Genomic DNA, 5,963 nt, shown 5'->3' on the forward strand with positions numbered 1-5,963 from the left:
GCCAGCACCATTTGCTGAACATGCTGTCTTTCCTCCAGTTAATGTTCTTGGCCCCTTTGTCAAATATCAGGTGGCTGAAATTGCATTTACTCATATTTGGATCTTCGATTTTGTTCCATTGATCGATGGGTCTATTTTTGTGCTAGTACCATGTTATTTTTATGAATATAGCTCTGTAATACAACTTAAAATCTGGTATAGTAATCCCCCCGGCATTGCTCTTAGTGCACAGGGTTGTTTTGGCTATCCGAGGTCTTTCGTGCTTCCATATGAATCTTAGGATAGTTTTTTTTTTTTTTTTTCCAATTCTGTGAAAAATGTCATGGGGATTTTGATTGGCATTGCATTGAATCTGTATATGACTTTTGGTAGGATGGTCATTTTCACAATATTAATTCTTCCAATCCATGAACATGGGAGGTCCTTCCGTCTTCTGATGTCTTCCTCTGCTTGGTTTAGTTTTGGTGGTTCCCATGCCTTTAGATGTCCATCCATTTCTTTTAGGTTTTCAAATTTAGTAGCATATAGGTTTTTAAAGTATTCCCTTATAATGTTCTGTATCTTTCTGGTGTCTGTTGTGATGTTTCCCCTTTCATCTTTGATTTTGTTGATTTGGAGGTGCTCTTTCTTTCTTTTGGTTAAATGGGCTAGCGGTCTGTCAATCTTGTTTCTCTTTTCAAAGAACCAGCTCTTGGAATTGTTGATTCTTTGTATTGTTTTCTTTGTTTCGATTTCATTAATTTCTGCCTTGATTTTTATTTCTTCTTGTCTCCTGGGTTTGGGTTTTGTTTGCTGTTGCTTTACAAGTGTGTTGAGTTGCCATGTTAAGTCATTTATTTGTGTTCTTTCTGATTTTTGATGTAGGCACTTAGAGCTATAAACTTCCCTCTACAAACCGCTTTCAGCGTGTCCCTGAGGTTTTGGTGTGTTGTATTGTCCTTTTCATTTAATTCCAGGAATAATTTTTCTTTTTACCTTAATTTCTCTTTTGACCCATTCATCATTCAGGGGTGTGTTGTTTAATCTCCATGTGTTCATGTGGTGATTAGGGCTTCTTCAAGTGTTGATTGTAAGATTTGTTGCATTGTGGTCTGATGCATGGAATTATTTCAATCTCTTTGTGTTTGTTAAGGTTTGTTTTGTGCCCCACTACATGGTCAATTTTGGAGAAGGTTCTGTGGGGTGCTGAGTAGAAAGTATGTCCTTTGGTGTGTGGGTGGAATCCTCGGTAGATGGCTGTTAGTTCCATTTGCTATATGGTATTGTTTAATTCAGATGTCTCTCTGTTAACTCTCTGCCCTGTTGACCTATCTAATGGAGACAGTGGGGTATTGAAGTCCCCTACTATTAATGAGTTGCGATTAATCTGGGTCTTAAAGTCCTGTAATATTGTTTTTATGAAGTTGGGTGCACCACAGTTTGATGAATACATGTTCATGTATCTTCTTGATTCATTTTTCCTTTGATCAAAATGAAGTGCCCCTCCTTGTCTCTTCTGATTAGTTTAGTTTAAAGTCTATTTTGTCAGGTATTAGAATTGCTACGCCTGCTTTTCTCTTAGTGCCATTTTCTTGGTATATTTTTTTCCATCCTTTCACTTTGAGATAGTGTCTGTCCTTGAAAGTGAGATGAGTTTCTTGCAGACGACAAAAAGATGGGTTTTGTTTCTTAATCCATTCACCTAGTCTGTGTATTTTGACTGGGGAGTTCAGTCCATTGATATTTAAAGTTATTAATGAAAGATGAGTATTGAATCCTGCCATTTTTATTTCTCTTTACATTCTTGATATAGCTGTACTTTTCCACAGTTATACCTTCATTATATTTCTTTCTACAACCCCTTATGTATAGTCATTCCTTTCTTCAGCTCTTTGTATTGCTTCCAGAACTCTCTGAAGGGCTGGTTTTGTGGACATGAATTCCTTCAGCCTGTGTATGTCATGGAAGATTTTTCTTTCCCCTTCGACTATAATAGACATTTTTGCTGGTTATAGTAATCTGGGTTTGGCATCTGTGGTCATTTAAAACTGGGAATACTTTGGCTCGGACTCTTCTGGCTTTCATAGTTTGCACTGAAAAGTCAGCTGTAATCCTAATGGGTTTTCCTTTATATGTAACTTGTTTTTTCTCTTTTGCAGCTTTCAGTATTGTCTCTGTTTTGTACATGTAGTGTTTTTACTATGATGTGCCGTGGAGAGTTCCTGTTCTGGTCCTGTCTGTTTGGTGTTCTGTATGCTTCTTGTATTTGTATGGGCATGTCTTTCTTTAATTTTGGGAAATTTTCTTCCATGATTCTGTTGAAGACCTGGTCCATGCCTTTATCTTGGGATCCTTCTTCCTGTATGCCTATGATTCATACGTTTGGTCTTTTTATGGTGTCGCACAATTCCTGCATATTCCATTCTTCTGATTTCTTAAATTTTTCATAATCTTTGCTTGATTGGTCTAGTTCATCCACTTTATCTTACAGTCTTGATACTCTTCCATTTTGTTCATCTTATTGGTGACGCTTTTTTTGTCATTTCTAATTGGCTTTCTGAGTGTTCCACTTCCTTCTTCACTTCAGCCTGAGTATTCTTTAATATTTCTCTTTTCTAAATTCATTCAGAAGTTTATCCCTATTTTTCTTCAGTTCTTTGATTTTTTTGTGTGTGTGTTCTTTCAATTCACTGAATTCTTTTATCATGTTTATAATTGTTCTTTTGAGTTCCATGTCCTGTATTATCTCTAAGGGTTCTCATTGTACTCCTCTTAGAGGACTATTGGTATATGATGGTGATGTTATTTTGGTTTTTCATGTTATTATTTTTCTCTGTTATTTTGACATGTAGATTTCTTTTGTAGTTTCTGATTCTTGTGTGAGACTCAGGCTTTAAAATTTAGGTCTGTTTCTTTTTGTGAACTTTATGTGTCTTTGTGGTTTACTTTTTGGGCATGAAAAGCTGGTTCATCTAAGCTTCCGGTTCTCTCTTTTGATTTTATATTGGAGTGGCTCTTTTGCTTTTGTCTTCAGGAGTTCCCACAGAGGCCCAATTCAGATGAGGATCAGATGTTTTCAGGCTTTCTCCTAAGGTCTGGATCACTCCAGGAACTATTTTGGCCTCAGGAATTTGGGTGTTGGACTTGTCTGGGAACCTGGCCCAGGAAAGATGCTGGTCTAGGGCAGCTGGTGGCCGTGCCACCCAGAGATGCAAAGGCAGATGGGGTGGGAAGAGGCCCCAAGGACTCCTGGGGACTGCACTGAGAAGCTGGGTTTGTCTGGATGCAAAGGACCAGGAAGAGGAAAGGTCAGCCCCTGTGACTCTGAAAGAGGCTGGTGGGTGGTACAGGCCCAGGGAAGCAGAGGGAGGTGAGGGCGGGTCCAGGCCCCAAAGCAGTGCTCCTTGGACCCAGAGAAAGCACTAAATTGGTCTGGATGAGAAGGATCAGGAAGCATTATTGGTTCCCCAGGCATCTGGGGCCCCAAGACAAGGAATGGGACAGGACCCAAACTAGGAGAGACTGGTGGGGGAGATGGAGGGTGAATGAGGCTGGGGGAGACAAGGCGCGGAGAGCACGATGGACTTACCGGGGAGAGAGGCCTGAGGGTAGGAGAGAGGCCTGCAGCAGGTCCTTCAGGTCCTCATTTAAAAAAAATTTAAAATTAATTATGTGAATATGTGTGTGTGTGGGTAAGTATTGGTGCACATGATTGCAGTGCCCATGGAAGCCAGAAGAGGGCATTGAATCTTCTGAGCTGGAGTTACAGGCAATCGTGAGCTACCTGACATAGGTGCTGAGAATAGAACTGCGGTTCTCCACAACAACAGTATGAGCTCTTAGCTCATCTCTCTACCCCCAGGATGCTAGGTATTTGTAACTGCTATGATGGCAGATGAACCAGAGAAGGGTTTCTCTGATTCTGCCATTTCTAATCCCTTCAAGTAAATATTGGACCACAGGTTCCTTTTCCAAACTTTTTTTTTTCCCCAATTCCCATTTATTTTTGGCTCTTGGAGCAATGTCATCTTTTCAATATGAAAAAAAACCCAGCAAGTTCAACACAAAATAGAAATCTGAAGTGTAGGAAAAATGGGGGTGGGGGAGTGACTCAAAGCAATAGGACAGACATCTCCCAAGACAGATGAGGCTGAGGATGGCTGGGGGACTGGAGGTGGAGATAATACTGTTAAGTCACCTCCTGAGGCTGAGACGGAGTAGGGGAAAAAATAGACTGAAAACCCACCCTCTTCCCCCTAGTAACTGGGACCTGCCATCCCCAGCCCCCTTTCCCTCATCTACTTCTTAGGCTTGGGATGGTGGCCACTGTCGGTTTTCGGCACTGGGCTGGTTCTAAATGGGATCTGGATGTCACAGATGGCGGTCTTGATGTTGTTGGGGATCCATTCCACAAAGTAGCTGCTGTTCTTATTCTGCACGTTGAGCATCGGCTCTTCCACCTCCTTCGAGACAGCAGCCACGTTGAGGTATCGGCTGTGGCGGGGGTCACAGGTAGCCATCATGTTCTTGGCATCGAAGACCCGCTGGGTGAGTTCAGGCACAGTGAGGGCCCGATACTGCTGACTTCCACGGCTGGTGAGAGGGACGAAGCCAGGCATGAAGAAGTGGAGCCGTGGGAAGGCACCATGTTAACTGCCAGCTTGCGGAGGTCAGCATTGAGCTGGCCCGGGAAGTGGAGGCAGGTGATGACGCTGCTCATGGTGGCTGAGACCAGGTGGTTTAGGTCCCTGTAGGTGGGTGTGGTGAGCAGCTGTCTTAGAAGCAGATGTCTTAGTGGGCCTCGTTGTCAATGCGGGAGGTCTCATCAGTGTTCTCTATCAGCTGATGGACCGAGAGGGTGGCGTTATAGGGCTCCACCACGGTGTCGGACACAGGGTGAGGGCACCACGCTGAAGGTGCTCATGATGCGGTGAGGGTACTCTTCTGGGATCTTGCTGATGAGGAGGGTGCCCATTCCAGACCCAGTGCCTCCACCCAGCGAGTGGGTCAGCTGGAAGCCCTGCAGGCAGTCACAGCTCTCGGCCTCCTTCCGTACCAGATCCAGGACTGAGTCCATCAGCTCCACTCCCTCCGTGTAGTGGCCTTTGGCCCAGTTGTTACCTCCCCTGAACTGACCGAAAACAAAGCTGTCTGGTCTGAAGATCTGGCCAAAAGGACCTGAGCGAACAGAGTCCATGGTCCTGGGTGTTAGATCCACCAGGATAGCTCGAGGAACATACTTGCTGCCTGTGGCTTCGTTGTAGTACAAGGAGATGCGATCCAGCTGCAGGTCGCTGTCCCAGTGTTAAGTACCGGTGGGGTCGATGCCTGCTTGTTGCTGATCACCTCCCAGAACTTGGCACCGATCTGGTTGCCACACTGACCGGCCTGGATGTGCACGATTTCCCTCATGGTTACGGTTGACTGCAACAAATTTTTGCTCGCTTCAAGGTATGTACCTAGCAAGAAAAGATATTAATACGGATTTTTTTTTTTTCTTGCTGGTCACGGGTTGGAAGAATGGAATGTGGCCCCGGAGGCTGGAGTGGCGAGATGCAAGCTCTAAGGCAGAAGGATTCTGAGAGGCAGAGGAGCTGGGCAGGCGCAGCAGGGAAGGCGCCCACGGCGCTTTTTTTTTTTTTTTTCCATTGAACAGTATGTTTTATTATTGAGTGTAGCCAAAGCTGTGTTAAGTAGCAGAGGAAAGGTAACTTTTTACTTTGAAGAGAGAATGCCAAACTTAAGAACTGATCTGGCCAGGTGTGGTGGTGCATGTTTATAATCCTAGCACTTGGGGAGGTGAAGGAAAGAGGATCAGGAAGAGTTCAAAGCTGGCCTTAGCAAAAGAGGAAAAAAAAAAAAAAAAAAAAAAAAAAAAAAAAAAAAAAAAAGAAAAGAAAAACCAACCAAACAGAAGCAATCTAACACTGAAAACACTGAAAAATGGCATCGGGAGAATAACACCACCAGCAAAATCAGTGAAC

General features: G+C 43.6%; 1 pseudogene; it reads right to left on the reverse strand.

Moving 5' to 3' along the window:
- Positions 1-4,277: 4,277 nt before the first annotated feature.
- LOC103743044 lies at positions 4,278-5,474 on the reverse strand (annotated as a pseudogene).
- Positions 5,475-5,963: the final 489 nt, after the last annotated feature.

This window comes from Nannospalax galili, unplaced genomic scaffold (assembly GCF_000622305.1).
Source record: "Nannospalax galili isolate Female #2095 unplaced genomic scaffold, S.galili_v1.0 scaffold278, whole genome shotgun sequence".
Lineage (NCBI taxonomy): Eukaryota > Metazoa > Chordata > Mammalia > Rodentia > Spalacidae > Nannospalax > Nannospalax galili.